Genomic DNA, 18,218 nt, shown 5'->3' with positions numbered 1-18,218 from the left:
TATCTCCTCCTCTTTGCATTCTTTCCCCATGCTGCGCTCTGGGTGAAGGGAGGGGTTGCTGCCTCTGAATGAAGCCTTTCTAAGCCCCTGGAGAGAGAGTGTCTGCTCCACTCTTGTGCATTGAAAGGGTAAACAAGACTATGTTTAAATTGCCAAGCAAAGGGACATGGTTTTTTAAATGGATTTCATAAATCCAATTTTTGGCATCGGCAGGGATTCTGGGAACGGAACCCTCATGAATACTGAGACTCAACCTGTATATCCATTTTTGGAAGTTCTGAAAAATAAAAGGATTTTGTGTTTCTTTGCTTTTGTTTATTAAAGCAGGCTAGTAATGATAAATAGTAATGCTTTCTTAAAAAATCAAGAGAGGGAGAATATTCTTCTTAAGCCTAATGTTTTGGGATTCAAAAGTCCCTGGATGAATTTCTTGCTGGAATAGAGTTCTTGCAAATAAGACTAATTCTTAATTTGCTGTTCTTTCATGTGGAAATACATCTATACTGTATTTCATATTGTCTACATTTTAGCTTCACAATTTTTTTTTCTTTCCTTTTTGTTACTGGCAGGAAGCACTTGTCTTAGGTGTTCTAATTTTTTAGTTATGGTTGAGGTGGTGCCTCGTAGTCTAAGATGAATTTCCCACCCTACTCAAAAGCTGGCAATAAGTATGGTTTACATGTGTAATTTCCCAGGGGATGTCTTTTTCTTATTTCTTTTTGAAAATTTGGAAATACCGTTCAAAAATTCTGTGGGGGATTGTGCATATAATTATAAAGTTTTGAGCAAGTGATCTTGTGAGAGAGACGAGTTTTAAGAACATTCTAATATGGAGAAGAAAATGAAAAGCAACATTTAAATTAAAAGGAGAAAATCTAAAACTGTATCTAAAAGAGCCTGTAATGCTCTAAAATTGAAAGATAATACATACATGTTGGCATAAGAAGCAATCTGGTCTTTCTTAGAACTGTATACATGGAACTCCACGTGATGTAGTAGAACGTGAATTGAGGCTCACATCTTCTGTCCCTTTGGTACTTCGTGTTCTCACTGCAGACTGTTAGTCTAAAATCTGTTTCAGTTGATTGTGCTTAACAAGATTGCTGTATCTTTAGTGAGAAGCTTTATTGTGCTTTATTTTAGGATACTGCTACACATTTGATCCTCATTTGCTTGAGAGCTATGACACTGAAAAGACTTCTTGGCAGTAACCTAGCAACACTTCATTTTAGTGACTGCATTATTGGTTTACAGATAAATATTTGTGTGGTGTTCTTTTAAAAAAAAATTAAGTCAAAGCACACTGTTTTTTCTCCAGTGTTCTGCGACATTAGTGAAGTGGTGCCCTAAGCTAAGCATAATTCTTTGTTTAGAAAGAACCCTAATAATAAAGGTGCTTTTGTGCTCAAGTTATTGGCCATGATTGAGCAGCTCCAGTACACGTATGGGGGGAGAGAGAGAGAGAATCTGTCAATATGTTGCCTTCTTTTGGACTTGAATTACTAAATTAGTAAAAAAAAAAATTGCTTATCAGATGTAAACAATTGCATGATTTAGGGCGCAATCCTAATGTGTACTGGAACAGGCAGGCTGACTGGTCTGTGCTGTATCCAGCACAGGTTTGGTATGGCTCGGGCGCAACTCAGAGTAAGGGGATTTTAACCCCCTTACCCGAGCAATGCCCCAGGCAGCCCTATGGAATCTGCACTTGTGATTTTGCGGGCACGAATCCAAGTGGCCCGAATAATGCTGCTTGGGTCGGGGACAGTGGTTAGATCGGGCTTGTGTAGCCGTTGCTGACCCTACCCACTCCCAGGCCCAATCTGCCCCCTATGCGGCCCTCTTCCTGTCCTGAGATTCCTCCTCCCCGCCTCCATTCCTCTTTCCACCATCTCCCACCCCCTGTGCTAGTCTGCCTAGACCAGTACAAACTCACCCTGTTCTGGTGCCACTCCAGCTCTACTGCTCCGGAGTAGTCGTGAATGTGCTTTATGGGCACGTTTGTACCACTCTGGAGCTGGCACAAAGGACTTGTGGCAAAGGACTGGCTCAGGGCAGCATTAGGATTGCACTGTAAATTATTTAAATTTCTGTTCTATGTTGTGTGCTTGGAATTGGTTTTCCGAATAAAAATCATGAAAGTATTGATTCTAGCTAAATAATGTGGAACTGTTAAACACTACTTCTGGGCAGTAAAAGGGCAACTGCACATACATGAATGGAGATGTCTTCCACTTGTGTCCAGGGTAGTTTGAATCCAAGCCATACAATCTTGCTGGCCTTAGAGAGGAATTCTGAAGAGGGTGCTCATACTAGCATGCTGAGTATATGTGCATGCACATACTTTTAAAAGAAAATATATTGCCCTGAAAGCAGAGTTTGATGTCTTCAGAGACTGCACTAAATGCATCTGTTTTGTTTTGAAATCCTCTTAATGTTACTTTGACGTCTTTAATGGTATTAATGTTTTATATTGGTATCACCTTGGGCGTCTTTTTTTTTTTTTTCTTAAGAGGGTAAAATGGGGTATGAATTTTTAAAATAAAGAAATAGTGTCTGCCCGCATCTTACATGTAACTGACTTGTGCAAATTCAAGTGTATGAATGCCCTCCCCCTTAAAAAGCCAGAGCGAAACAGTGTAAATTTTGCAGGTGACTCCACCTGCCATGCTACTTACTCTGTTCATGTCCTGGAGTGAGCCTGAAATGGGTGCATGAAGCTGCTGTTCCCTTTGTTCCTGCGTGTGCCTTTAGTCTTAGAGATAGTACATATTGATTGACTTTAAGGGAGTTTCAACTATACGTGATTTTTGGCCCAAACCTAAAAAGCCTTGCGCCGTCCTTTAGTGCTGATGCAAAACGCAACATGCTGTTCAGTACGGCCTGGCTGCCAGTGGCTGGCTCCGTGCACTAGTGCCTGGAGGACATCTCGTTCTAGTTAGTCAGGAGGCAGGGGAAGGGGCAGAATGGGATGGGGAGGAGGGCAGATCGAGGCCAGGAGGAGGCTAACCTATCTCCTTCCTTGATTCCCTTGACCTGGGTTACTCAGACTTGCACCAGCTAAATTTCTGGAGCAGGTCCCGGTAGACCCAGCAGGCTGGCACGAGCTTACGTCGGGGCAAGAGGAACCAATGTTCTATTACCTTGAGGAGGCTTCTGGGACCTGAAGCTCCCCTGTGGGATACGGTATGCATGCGGGGAGTTGCATAGGATTGGGCTATCAGGCTTTAAGCACTACCCTAGGAACATAATGTGTAAGATGGAGGCCGGCTACATATTCTGTTTTTCATCAAAAGAGCCAAGCATATTGTTCTGAAAATAGTTTAAAAACACTCTCAATTTTATGTTTTTTAAAAGAGTAGATGAAATGATGGTACAGTGGTGCCTCGCATAACAAAATTAATCCGTTCCGCGAGTCCTTTCGTTATGCAAGTTTTTCGTTTTGCGAAGCGCGTTTTCCCATAGGAATGCATTGAAATTTAATTAATGCGTTCCTATGGGCAAGAAAAGTCAGAACAAAGTGTTTATTAAGTGCTCTTTAAAGGCATACATACTGTACAGAGGATTTCAAAAACGGGGGGGATGCTGAGTGGGGAGCTTGAAGGCTGTAATCCTGTGCACACTTTCCTGGGAGCAAGCACAATGGGACTTACTTCTGAGGAGACATGCACAGGATTGTGCTCTAAGCTGAGGAGGACAGAGCAGCTGCACTCAATTGCTTGCTTTTGCCGTGATCATGGGGGGAAACGTGAAGGAAATGGGGCAGTGAGAGGGTGAATGAGCAATGGGGGGATGCTGAGTGGGGCGTTTGAAGGTTGTAATCCTGTGCACACTTTCCTGGGAGCAAGCACAATGGGACTTACTTACATAAACTGATATGAAGACCCGCCCCTTACTAGGGTGGACGGGATCATGAACTGACATGAAGACCCGCCCCTTACAAGGGTGGACGGGATCATGAACTGACATGAAGATCTTCCCCTTAAAACAAACCAAAGCAAAACAAAACAAAATTTGTCTTGTAAAGCACGGGTCATAAAAATTCGTTGTGTGAGTTACCAAACTTCGCAAAACGCTTTCGTTATGCGAGTTTTTTGCTGCGCGGGGCATTCGTCATGCGAGGTACCACTGTATATGTTTTAGATTTCCTAACATGGGACATTTGTGCATTGTCTTTAACATTCTTGTGAACTGATCTTTGAATCTTAAGAGCTGGGAAAGAACCATTATAGAACATCTCTGTATCTTGAGCCAGTGATTCCTTTGCTCTGTGTTGCAAGTATGTGCCTTGAAAGTTAAACTCCCATTTTGGCTGTATACACTGCTCTGTGTCTTGTGGAGGAGGGAGCACCTCATACAATATTAGCATTTATGCTAATTGTAGCATAATCAGAATATCTTCCTGAGGGAGGAAACTGCAACATGCTGGAGTTTCCTGATGCAGCCTGCTGTATAGTTGAAAGGTGCAGGAGAATCCCAGAGGGTTCTCTGTTGCCCAGAAAGCACATTTCCAAAGCAACTGTTACCCTGCGCATGCCTGATCTTGTCTGATCTCAGAAGCTAAGCAGGGTCAGGCCTGGTTAGTACTTGGATGGGAGACCGCATGGGAATACCAGGTGCTGTAGGCTTATACCATAGTCTTTCAAGACTGAAGGTTGCCAGCCAACCAAAATGAGCAAAGGGAAGGGCAGGATGCTATGCGTATTTTTACCCACTACTGGACTAGATGACCTTTGATCCAGCTGGAACATTGGCCTGCATGATACGTCAATGAACTTAGCAGTCTACTGGCATTCTTGTGTGGGATAGAATTGGGCCATAAGATGCCCGTAGTTAATGAGCATTTGTAGGAAATTTGTTATAGTTTCTTCACTCTTTTGTGGCTCCTTTTGCTAAAGTCAGTCCTTGTATAAAAGATGAAGGAAGGAATTCATTAAACTGAACTGTGATTTGAACTGGGAATGTCTGAGTCTCCAGAGCAAAGTGAAACAAAAGTGATGGGGGGAAGCCATCATCCATTGTTGCCAGATGATAGAGAAGGTTTTAAAAACCAAATACTCCCGTATAGCCTGGCTGTGCACAGAGCAAAATCTAATTAATTTTAAATGAGCTGAATAAATAATTTAACTGCATCACTTATCACCTTTTATAGTTTAACTCCATGAAAAATCATTTCAATTAGAAACTGCTACTCAGCCTGATATGCAAAGAGGCTTCAGGATGGATACAAAGTCTTTCCTGAGATTATTTTTAGGCACAAAAGTATGTTTTTACAGCAGGGATGATATTAAAAATATGATTACTGTGGAGAAGAGGAGAGTATATCCACTTGCCTTTCCTCTGATTGGGCAAGTGAGTTACTTTAAAATGTATGAATTAATAAATGTATGACAGAGAGGACCCAATTTGTCAAAAATGCCATGTCTTCCTGAGTGTTCATGTTATATGTATGACATGGGGACAAGGTTGACATTAATTATAATATCCTTTTGCCTCAAGAGCAACAAAAATTGAATAATTATACATTCTTCCTTGCTCATTTACCCCTTTGGCACAATTGATTTCCCATCTGGGATGACCTTGTGAAAATCCTTTTGTTGCCTCAGACCAAGCAGGCGAGACCAGGTGAAGGAAAATGAATTGACAACTTGTATCTCTTGCCAGTAGGAAATTTTATACTGGTAGTATTGATTCTCTTGGATCCTTGTGGCACTGAAGTTTCTTTTTCTATAAACATAAAACCTAATGGTGGTATTTAACCCATTTCTGCCTGGCCCACAGGTGTATACATTTGGTCCCTGTTGCGTATATGCAACGTTGGGCAGAAATGGCTTAATTATGATGACTGCTAATTGAATAACATCTTTATTGTTGCACACAGTCTGTATTTTGCACGCCTTACCATCCTTGGAATGATGGTGAACTCTTAGGTTTTAAATAACCAGTTAAGCAGGTATAGAATCCTAGAATGTTAGATTTTGAAGGTCCTTTAGAGGTCATCTAGCCCAATTACAAGTGGCAATCCAGTCTCTGCTAAAAAACGTCCAGTAAGGGAGAGCCGACAATTGCATTCCTGTGCCAATGCAGTTGCAATGCAGCCCTGGGGTAAGGGAACAAATGTTCCCTTACCTTAAGGAGACCTTTGTAACTAACCCCTTGCCACTGGATGCAGTGCACACCCTGTTGGCATGGCTGCATTGGTGCTGGAAAGATGGATAGGATTGGGCCCAGGCAACCCAATTCTGAGCTTCCCAGTGCCTGTTGAAGCAGTGATGCCAAAGTGGCTACCACTTTATCCAGCGGGAGCCGGGAAGCAGCCGGAGGTCTAAAGGAAAGTGGACTCAAGTCTGGGCCAGCTGTTTTGACGGCGCAGACTTGAGAGACTATGTGTTAGGCCTTCTGGCCCAACATGGAGTGCAGGATCCGACATGGAGTGCAGGATCCGACTGAGCCCCATCCCAACCCTGTTCCTCCCCCTGCCTCCCCAAGGCCGTGTTACTGCCAGGCGGTCACCTTTAAGCCTGGCAGCAGTGCATCCTCCATCTGCTGGTGATGGGCCTGTGCCAAACTGGCGTGGGCCCAGCTCCAGTGCTCCCTACTCATTGGGTGCCATAAACGTGCTTTACAGCACCCAGTGCTGGAGCTATGGCTCAGTGCTGGTGCTGGCCCGATTTAGAATTGGACCCTTAGGGCTCAATCCGAACCCCTTATGTTAGTGCTTTCCAGCACTGACATAAGGGCAATGCAGCTCTGAGGTAGGGGAACAAACATTCCCTTACTTTGAGGAGGCCTCCATGAGTGACACCCAACTGCAGGATGCAGCACACGTCCCACTGGCACCGCTATGCCAGTATTGGAAAGCAATGACATAAGGGGTTAGGATTGCGCCCTAAGTCTTCTCCAGGCTAAACCTATCAAGCACTTTTAAATGTTCCTTGAAGGACTTGGTTTTCAATCTCCTTACCTTCTTAATTGCTCTCCCCTGAACCCCTTCCAGTTTCTCCATGTCCTACTTAAAACATGGTACACACAACTGGATAAGTATTGCAAGTGAGGTCCAACTAGTGCAGAACTGAGAGGAACTGTTACTACTTGTGATCTGGGCTCTATGCCTCTGCAAATGTAACCCAAAAATGTATTTTTTGTTTTGTTTTTGCAGCTGCATACCATTGCTACCCATCTTCAGCTTGTGGTCTACTAAGAGCCCAGTCCTTAGCTGCCTGGAATGCAGGGCTGTTGTGGTGCCAAAAACAGCTGTTGTTTTATCCTGTGTGCCCCGGGCAGCTGCCACCACTTCCTTGGGAGAAGGGGACTTTTGTCCCATTCCCTAAGTAAGGGAAATAGCCGCACAATAAGGCTACTTGATTCTGCGGCAGCTCTTGAGCCGCCACAGAATCAAAGAGTCCCATGGTGGGTCAGACAGCTGCCCCTGCCTCCCCCTTCCCCTGCCCTGGAACATTCCCCCGCCTTCCCCCACGTTCCCAATCACCTCTCTGCTACCTGGCAGTCCAGGTGAGTGCTGGGTGGCGGAACTCCGACCCAGCGCAGGAGCTGGTGTTGCGAGCTTGCGCTGGGCTAGCTCTGGCACTGGGCCCGGAGTAAGGGCTCGCAAACGTGCCTTACGGCACATTTGCATGCTGGTGGTAAGCTGGTGCATAGGGCTGAGGATCAGGCCCTAAGACTTCTAGATTTTTCTTACCCATTCTGCTGCCAAGCTAGTTTCCTCCCATCCGCTATTCTTCTGATTTTTTTTTTCTCCACCTATATGCACAACTTGTCTGTGTTGAACTTCATCTTGTTGGTATGGGCCCAATGATTGAGCCTGTCAAGATAACTTTGAATCCTTCCAGCTATCCCTCTACCCCTGTTTTGTGCACATGGAATGAACATCTAGCTGTAAACCTTCCTAACTAGCTTTAAACCTAGTACCATTTAGCCCACGTTTTACCTTTTATCCACAAAAATATCAGGTAGGCTTTTGCACCTTAACCATTTTAGTATGCTCTGGTGTCATTTAGAGCTGGTGATAGTTTTCCATGTGCTGTCATCACACTGTACCATTAATAAAGATTGCAAGGAGAAGAATATTGAATGAATCGATGCCACATGAATATGCTGGACCTACAATTTCTGTGATCAGTGATCATTTCCCCCAAATTGTGTTGCCATGATAATTGAATTTACAACGGGAATGTATCTTTGGATCACTTATTCATGCAATACACTTTGTCTCCATCTCTTCTTAACAAGGTGAGTAGCTGCCCTCCAGGGCTTTCCTGGGCCTCCCAATGCCTTAAAAGGCATCAAAAATATTTATTTTATTTATTTATTCAGGTATTTATATACCGTCTTTCTTGGTTGTCAGATTTCTCCTCAGACTTTAATCCAAGGCGGTTTACATAGGCAGGCTGTTCTAAACCCCCGTAGGGATTTTTACAATTGAATAGTTCTCGTCTTTCATAGAACTCCTCGTTCCAGCTGGATTCCTTCCCGGTCTGGCCTCCCTCTGACCCTTCGCCTCCCACGCTCCACTTGACGGCAACTCCTCTCTGCCACCGAGGGTCAGCTCATCAGTATATCAGTGTGTCGTCAGTTCTCGGGTATCAGCTTGTATGATATTGTTGGTGTTGAAGAACCTGCAGCTGTTACGTATCATATATTATGTAGCTGTTTTTAACACAGGTGTGCCCATTTATCCCCAGAGGTTCTATTCTGGAATGCCCCTTGGATAGCTGAATCTGTGGATATGCCCCAACCCTCCGGAGGTGATGGGAGCTATGCTGCCCTGGTCTCTGGAGGATCTTCATAGTCCGACAGAGGCTGCACGTATCCATCCACAGCCTCTGCGGCTCTATAATGCCTTTTAAAGGCATAAAAACTTCACTTCAGGTGTTGCCTAAAAACCAGAAGTGACTTTTTTACTCTAACAGTCAATCTGAGGCTCGCAGAGGCTATGCTTGGCTCAGAAGACCCTCTGGAGTTGAAGGGAGTTGCCGGAGGGTGTGGAGGGGCCATGTGAGGCCCACCTGCATCTATGGATAACTGAAACTGTGGATAAAGGATCTGCGGCTATGGGGCCCTCCCTGTATTTTAGATTGTTGTATGCTGCTTTGAGTCATGGAAAAGCAGCATTACAAGAAATAAAAATATTTAAAATAAAATAAAATCTGCTTTCATTCCATCTTCATATGTGAATGCCTAAGAAAATATGAAACGGTTATTGTGTGTGTGCTGAAAACATTGCGCTGTGGGCCTACTAGCCTATCTATGTTTAATGATTAGATAAGTGGCTTCCCTGCTCCCTCCTTCATTCTCTGTCTACCAGGAAAGGCAATGCTGCATTTCCCATGAAACATTTCAAGAACAAGTACTGTGAAAATGCTATTGTGCACAAAGTACATTTTTGTGTAACTCTTGAGAAGCATACTTTTCAAGCTGTATTAGGGAAAAATAAGAGTGCTTGAAGGTTGTACTGAAGAAGGAAGAATCCTTTTTTCATGTAGAGGAGAAACTTTTGAAGACTTTTTCCCCCCCCCTCTGTTGAGATGGTTACCAAATGGTGTGAATGCATGTATAAACATGGCGGAGGGATGAATTCTTGCCTCTTGAGTAGAGGGTGTTTCTCTATATCCTCAAAGGAGCTAGTATGATACTTCATCCAGAATGTTTGTTTTTGACTAGAGAATCTGTTTTAATATCTCCACTCAGCCACGACGTTCCCTAGGCTACCTTGGGCTGGTGGGGTCTCTCTTTCAATTTAATATACTTCACATGGTGTACAGATAAAGGACAGGCATGTAAAAAAGAAGCTTGTTGCACTGTCATGTAGTTGAGTCTGCAGTTTGGTGCATGTGCCTGTCCTCCTTATGCTTGCGTTTGTTCCTGTCCCTTAATGTTTCACCGCAAGTTGCGATGATTGCTCAGGGTCCCTCCAGTCATGGAACGTTTTCTTCTCCCTGACTATTCAGCATGTTAATTAGCAATCACGTGTGGGTTTGCAGTTTATACTTTGATAATGCTTAAATTTCAGTAGTGCAGAATACCTGGTTCCTGGGGTTCCACGGAACTGGGCACTGACCCGTTACGTGTGGTTGGGGTTTCCTGCCGTTGAAGTAGGCTGTGGGAAAGGTAGGATCTTGATCCCCCGAGCCTCATAAAAGGGGAGTGCTCGATTCAGACAAGGTGTTTTTTATTCCAGGACTTGCAGTTAAGTATACACTGTCATTGCATTCCTCTGGATCCAGAAGGTAAATGAGGGAATTGCAACTCAAGTATATAAGTTAGCTAGGGAAATGTCTAGGTAGCTTGCCTTTTTTTATTTCGTTGCTGCTGATTTCAAGCACCTGCTCTTGAAAATTTGTCTAATTTCCGTTTTCCTCCTTTAATAGTCATTCTGTTTTTGAAAATTTGCTCTCCTCAGTAGTTTAGTTGGAGGGAAGGCAAAACAGTAAGTACTGCAGGAGCCATGACACACTGTGTAAGTGGCCTCTCCCGCTCACCATCAGAGCCATTCTGAACAGCAACACTCGGGAGACGCTGTTTGGTTCAGCAGGTGCCCGGCACGTTGCCATTAAGAACATAAGAACATAAGAACAGCCCCACTGGATCAGGCCATAGGCCCATCTAGTCCAGCTTCCTGTATCTCACAGCGGCCCACCAAATGCCCCAGGGAGCACACCAGATAACAAGAGACCTCGTCCTGGTGCTCTCCCCTACATCTGGCATTCTGACTTAACCCATTCCTAAAATCAGGAGGTTGCGCATACACATCATGGCTTGTACCCCATAATGGATTTTTCCTCCAGAAACTTGTCCAATCCCCTTTTAAAGGCATCTAGGCTAGGCTATTTTCTTTTGTCTGTCCTAACCCGCCCAACACTCAATTTTAGTGGATGTCCCCTGGTTCTGGTATTATGTGAGAGTGTAAAGAGCATCTCCCTATCCACTCTGTCCATCCCCTGCATAATTTTGTATGTCCATCCCCTGCATAATTTTGTATGTCTCAATCATGTCCCCCCTCAAGCGTCTCTTTTCTAGGCTGAAGAGGCCCAAACGCCGTAGCCTTTCCTCATAAGGAAGGTGCCCCAGCCCCGTAATCAGCTTAGTCGCTCTCTTTTGCACCTTTTCCATTTCCACTGTGTCTTTTTTGAGATGCGGCGACCAGAACTGGACACAATACTTCAGGTGTGGCCTTACCATCGATTTGTACAACGGCATTATAATATTAGCCGTTTTGTTCTCAATACCCTTCCTAATGATCCCAAGCATAGAATTGGCCTTCTTCACTGCCGCCGCACATTGGGTCGACACTTTCATCGACCTGTCCACCACCACCCTAAGATCTCTCTCCTGATCTGTCACAGACAGCTCAGAACCCATCAGCCTATATCTAAAGTTTTGATTTTTTGCCCCAATGTGCATGACTTTACACTTACTGACATTGAAGCGCATCTGCCATTTTGCTGCCCATTCTGCCAGTCTGGAGAGATCCTTCTGGAGCTCCTCACAATCACTTCTGGTCTTTACCACTCGGAAAAGTTTGGTGTCGTCTGCAAACTTAGCCACTTCACTGCTCAACCCTGTCTCCAGGTCATTTATGAAGAGGTTGAAAAGCACCGGTCCCAGGACAGATCCTTGGGGCACACCGCTTTTCACCTCTCTCCATTGTGAAAATTGCCCATTGACACCCACTCTCTGCTTCCTGGCCTCCAACCAGTTCTCAATCCACGAGAGGACCTGTCCTCTAATTCCCTGACTGTGGAGTTTTTTCAGTAGCCTTTGGTGAGGGACCATGTCAAATGCCTTCTGAAAGTCCAGATATATAATGTCCACGGGTTCTCCCGCATCCACATGCCTGTTGACCTTTTCAAAGAATTCTATAAGGTTCGTGAGGCAAGACTTACCCTTACAGAAGCCATGCTGACTCTCCCTCAGCAAGGCCTGTTCGTCTATGTGTTTTGAGATCCTATCTTTGATGAGGCATTCCACCATCTTACCCGGTATGGATGTTAGGCTGACCGGCCTATAGTTTCCCAGGTCCCCCCTCTTTCCCTTTTTAAAAATAGGCGTGACATTTGCTATCCTCCAATCTTCTGGTACTGTGGCTGTTTTGAGGGACAAGTTGCATACCTTAGTCAAGAGATCTGCAACTTCATTCTTCAATTCCTTAATAACCCTTGGGTGTATGCCATCAGGGCCCGGTGACTTATTGATCTTTAATTTATCAATGAGGTCTGAAACATCTTCTCTTTTAACCTCTATCTGACTTAACTCCTCGGTTAGGAGGGGCCGTTCGGGCAGCGGTATCTGCCCGAGGTCTTCTGCCGTGAAGACAGATGCAAAGAACTCATTTAATTTCTCTGCCATCTCTAAGTCTCCTTTTATCTCCCCTTTCCCTCCCTCACCATCCAGAGGGCCAACCGCTTCTCTGGCGGGTTTCCTGCTTCTAACATATTTGAAGAAGCTTTTATTATTCCCCTTAATGTTGCTGGCCATGCGTTCCTCATAGTCTCGCTTGGCCTCCCCTATCACCTTCTTACATTTCTTTTGCCACAGTTTATGTTCCTTTTTATTCTCTTCATTAGGGCAAGACTTCCATTGCTACCCATTGCTACCCATTGCTTCCATTGCTTCCATTGCTACCCAGAATGGCTCCAACAGTGGGAGGGAGCACTTACATAGCGTGTTGCGGTGCCTGCAGTACTTTCTGTTTTGCCCTCCCCCAGCTCCACTACTGGCCAAACGGTTTCAGTCAAATTGGAGCAGAAAGCTATAGCTTCTTGCTCTCTTACTGTCGCTTGTGACTAACATTACAAGGTTGTGTATAGATGCAGAGGAGCTGGGGTTCGCCAGGTCAGTTGACTCCCAGGCTGGGCTGTTGCTTTTGCAACTTTCAACTTTCCATGTTGAAAGAACCCTGGTAATTGGGCTTACTCCAGTTGGTAGGGAGACATGGGAGGGGTGTCCTCTTTGGTTTTTTTTTTCTTCCATCCTGGTGGCTATAGCTATGAATTATTGGACTGTCTGTATTGGGGTGCTGTTACAGTCACCCCAAAGGGTACCCAAAAGTGTGTTGGAGGCTCATGAGTATGGACAGTATGCTTTGTTGCTTTCCTCATCCCTGCATGGTGAGTGGCAGTAGCTTTATTGGATCACCAAAATGAAAAAATACATTCATTTTTTCATGGCACTTTCCTGCTTTGCTCATGACATTCAAAAAAGTATGATTGTAAGTTTAAAAAAAAGTCTAAAGACTTGCGATGCGGATGGAGAGAGAGGCACTTTTCCAATTGCAAGTAATATCTCATTATGTATTTGTAGCGCTCATCCCTTTGAAGTAGGTGGCATACCATTTACATAATATCAACATTAGAAGTTATTACAATCAGTGTATTTCTGTTAATTCTCCATCAACGTTTTGACTTCTGGGGTTAAGCTGTGCTTTGCAAACTTTAGAAATTCACTCACACTGACAACTTAGTGAGCTATTTTTCATATTTCTGCACCCATTCGACTCTGTGTGGAAAATCGCTTGGCACGTCTAACAGTGCTTCCTCTTTTAAGTGTCAATTGCTACATAAATCTGCACTCTCTCTCTCTCTTCCTGTGTGTATGTTCGCTGGTGCTTACTTGCTTCTGAAAGCATTTCTGCTGATCTAAAATATTCCTGCTCGTGTCATTGCAGCAGCTTCAACATTATTTGGTTCTAGGCCTCACCTTTTTTACTTTAAGAATGAATGTCAAGTGAATGCCTAACCTTAGGAAATAGAGCAGAAAATCAATCTACATCACAGTATTATGTATGACATTTTGATTACATAAATAGTTCATCAGTGCATAATGATGCAGGGTGCTGAATTTTACCCTAAACATTCACCCATCTTAAACAGCTGTCTTAATAGCAGCTGATGGGTGTAGATACTAATATTTTCTAAGTGCACAGGCTCTGGCATCATCATTTGCCATATATTCATATGCCCTAGGCCAGCAGTTCTGAAACTCTCTGGGAGTCTGAGAATGCTGGTAAGTTTTGACAGAGGTGAGAACTGGATGGGGGATGCACTGACAGCACTGCAGCAATCGGAACCATCAAGAGCATTTTTTATTAAAATGCTTACTTCCAGGAGCATTTAACATACCTGGGGGATTGTGCACCCTCCTAGAGGGTCCTGGAGGCTCGCTGACCCCATGGCAAACCTCCCCTTGACAGCAGTGAGCTCTGATCTCCCATCAGAGCCCACTTCTGATTTTCATTCAGAGCTCGGAGCTCCTGAAACCAGAAGTGGGCTCCAATGGCAGATCAGAACTCACTGCTGCAAATGGGAGGCTCGCCAAGAGGGCTGTGAGCTTCCAGGATCCGATGGGGCACTTATTTCTGGGTTACTCCCCTTAAGAGGAAAGTGCCCCTTTTATGTTTCAGTGGTGGAACGTGACCCACCAGTTTGACCACCACTGCTCTAGGCTAAACAGAGGAAAGTGGATATGCTTTTTTGTGTTGGGGAACCTAGGATGATGCAGGGTTTAGGTTTTAAATGCAACATGTGTAGCTGCTAACTACCACAGGCTCCTTATCTGCTGGTTTTTAGTGACATGGTGGAAAATCAGAAGACCACCCCCCCCAGGTAAGTTACTATGTTCTAATGCAGTGTTTCTCAAACTGTGGGTCAGGACTCACTAGGTGGGTCATGAGCCAATTTCAGGTGGGTCCCCATTCATTTCAGTATTTTATTTTTAATAGATTTGATGCTACCATGGTATGTGACTGCATTTGGGGAAATATTACAGACCTGTACATTTAACAAGCTACTATGTATATTCTTTTAATAATGATAGCCAATGGGACTTACTCCTGGGTAAGTGTGTGTAGGATTACAGCTAGGATTGTTAAAAATGTTCCTGCTTGATGATGTCACTTCTGATCATGACATCACTTCCGGCAGGTCCTGATAGATTCTCATTGTGAAAAGTGGGTCCCAGTTCTAAAAATGTGAGAACCAGTGTTCTAATGTATTGCCATGCCCCCGTATTTTAGATACAATTGTCTGAGTCGTTTTAAATTGTGTGTGTGCATGTTGCTGCAGGGCAGCTAAAAGGTAGATGGTCCCCTGTTGTGATGAGCTTTCTCATCCTGTCATCATCATGATGATGAGGCCTAAGAAAGTGAAATCTTCCAGTGAAATGCCCTTTCATAGTGGCCATTCAGAAAGTTTGTCATTCCATTGATCAGTTTTATCTTAACCGATAGTGAATTTATTTTGCAAAACTTTGATAAGCTAATATTGAAATGACTGCAATGTGTAATAAGCTCCACTTTTGGATGTCCGCACAGTTAATGAGGATATGTACTTGATGATTTACTTAGTAAAAGTACTTGGCACTTGTCTGCTTTTCTTCAGGGATTCCCGTGACTGGATGATGGAAATGAATGTGTGGTGTCAGATGCCCTCCCCCACTAGTTTAATGTAGCCTGGAAAAACTAGTATCTTTCTTTTGGTCTTAATTGCCCTTCAACTTCAAGAATGTCTATAGAGATTGAAATGTTCTGATCTCTGCTTGTGCCCAACAGAATGAATGCAAGTGAGTCCCAGTTTTAGTTTTATTCTGATCATACTCTCTCAGATCTTAATGCTAGAAGTCTCTGTTTCTGGGCAGCTGCTTGTAGGAGCAGATTATAAGCGAAAGCCTGCTGGATAGACCATATTCCTGTCTAACACATATTTTCAGTAGTGGCTTATTTACTGTGCTATTTGAACCATATGGCTCTGATTGTGTAATGCAGGTTTGTTAAACCTCCATGTGTGCTGCTAGATATAATGAACCAAAAGATTAAATTCTCATGTCTTTAGAAGATTAGCAAAAGCTTTAGTTAGACATACAGGTAATTTGATTGTGACCTTGTCCAATGATGAGGAAGTTCTAGTCCTGTTCTGTGTTCACTCCGAATTCTGTCTCTTTGAAATGAGTGAAAATTATTATAGAAATCAATAGAAATATTTACTTTGAGAAATAACTGCATGCTGTTAAGAAAACTGGGGAAGGGGGAGAGGAAAAAAAAACTTTACAAAATATTTGCTGTGTAAGGAGCAAGCAAAAAATTAGATGTTTGATATTTATAGTGTTTTGCCCAGCCTCTTGCCTGCCGTGTAGTTGTTACTTTGTAACATACAACTAGAATTGATCTCTGGTTTAGTTAGCCTAGGGCAGTGGTTCTCAAACTGGGCAATCGCAACTCCCCAGCCAGAGAGCCCTGGCCTCTGCACCCTTAATGTGTGGAGAGAGGGTAGGCAGCGAGGTGATCACCAGAATCGTGTCACTGTCGAGGAGTGCAGGGGTTTACTTCCACTTACCAGAGGCTGGAGCAGGCTCCCAGGGGTGTGGGGAGTCTCGCACAAGCCTCCGCAGGGCCCCCTTGAAGCATGCTAAGCATGAAGTAACGATTGCGACCCACTTCCGGGTTTGCGACTGAAAATTGGAAGTGGGTCACGATACTTTGACAGTTTGCATGCTTCAAGGGGGCCCTGCGGAGGCTCACGTAGGGCTCCCTGCACCCCTGGGAGCCTGCTCCAAACTCTGGTACATGGAAGCAAGCCCCTGCACCCCTTGACAGCGACGTGATTCAAGGCGCAAACCTAACCAACTTTCCAGCACAGGCATTGCTGTGCCAGTGGGGCATGTGCTGCATCCTGCAGATGGGGGGGCAGTCACAGAGGCCTCCTCAAGGTCTGGCAATGTTTGTTCCCTTACTCATAAGTTGCATTGCCCTTATGTTGGTGCTGGAAAGTGGGTTAGGATTGCATCCTCAGGCAATCATGCTGCTGCCTCCCCCCTTTCCCTGCAAGAACTTACAGCAGGGCTCAAACTCCCTGAGAACTGCTGGCCTAGGGCTTGGATCTGGACAAATCTTTGCTGAACGTACCTGAGAAGGTCGGTTTGTACTGCAGAGGAGTTGCATGATGTGACCAGCATGACATGCTGCAGGGCTCTAGACGTGCCCTTTTGATATTCCAGACTTGAATAGTTTGGCATGCAGGGTCTGCTATTTTGAAAGGGTCAGCCTCACTTCTCTTAGGTATGTAGTTTAATTAAAAGAGAGGGGAAGCTGGGTCATAAGTAGGTCACTGTAATTTGTCACTGCTATCTGGTAGAAGTGGATAGCTGATAATATCTTGGTTCACCCAAATACAGGGGGCCCCTATCTTCAGATCCTGTATTCGCGGTTTCAGTTTACGGTAGATGTGCCCCCCCCACCCATTAAATGATTTTTAAAAGTTTCCTGGGTGAAAATCAGTTTGCTTAAACAAGCAGATTTTTGACCCTGGTAACTTTTAAAAATGATTTAATGGGCATGGGGGCAACCCCACCACCCACCCATTAAACTATTTTAGACACTTAACGGGGCCACCTTCTTATTTAAACAGACTGCCTTTGCAGCTGGGAAAGAAACGGCAATGAGGTCTTCCTGTTGACCTTACTGGTGTTCTCTTTAATAATCCTAGCCGCTTAAAGAGAAGGAGGCAGTTCTCCTTAAGCAGCTGAAATGCTTAAAAAGAACACCATTGAAGTCAACAGGAGGATCTCACTGCTGTTCCTTTCCCGGCTGCAAAGGCAACCTGTTCAAAGAAGAAGGCGCCCCTTAAGTGTTTAAAATAGTTTAATGGGTGTGCAGAGGGGTGCACGGGGAGTGGGGGTTGCCCCCATCCCAGCACCTCCCTCCCACATGCCCATTACATTGTTTTTAAATATGGGGGCAAAAATCAGCTCGATTTTTTGCCCCAGTAAGTGTTTAAAATAAGATAAAGGGCACATGGGGGAGCTGTGGGGGTGGGGGACGCACCCACTGTATCTGTGGATCCCCAGTATCTGTGGGGGGCCCTTAATGGAACCCCCATGGATACCAGGTGCAAGAGTACTGTATTTGTCATTAGTTGTCTGTTTCTTATTAGAAATTGGGTTTTTTTGTCTTTGCAGACATTTTAATACATTTCTGTATCCTTGTTTGACTTCATAACAGAACTTTTGTAGCTAGTATACCACTTGTATTTTCCTTACCCTTGTTTTTCTTTTGAATCCAGCAACAACATTTTCTCATACGGTCCTGATCTTCCAAAGCCAAAAAAAGAATGTTTTTTTCACACTAAATTTTCTGAACCAACTATTTTGTTCTTTGTTCTCTGGCTATACACCACCCCTTTAAAAAAAAAAAATGGAAAGCATGAGTT

The 18,218-nt window shown here is 44.2% G+C and overlaps 1 pseudogene; it reads left to right on the top strand.

The window, feature by feature from the left end:
• Positions 1-4,508: 4,508 nt before the first annotated feature.
• LOC136646542 (5S ribosomal RNA) lies at positions 4,509-4,628 on the top strand (annotated as a pseudogene).
• The last annotated feature ends 13,590 nt before the right edge of the window (positions 4,629-18,218 follow it).

The sequence above is a fragment of the Tiliqua scincoides genome, chromosome 3 (genome assembly GCF_035046505.1).
Source record: "Tiliqua scincoides isolate rTilSci1 chromosome 3, rTilSci1.hap2, whole genome shotgun sequence".
Taxonomy (NCBI): Eukaryota; Metazoa; Chordata; class Lepidosauria; order Squamata; family Scincidae; genus Tiliqua; species Tiliqua scincoides.
Note: the sequence above shows the minus strand (reverse complement) of the source record. Positions and strands in the feature narration are given on the sequence as shown.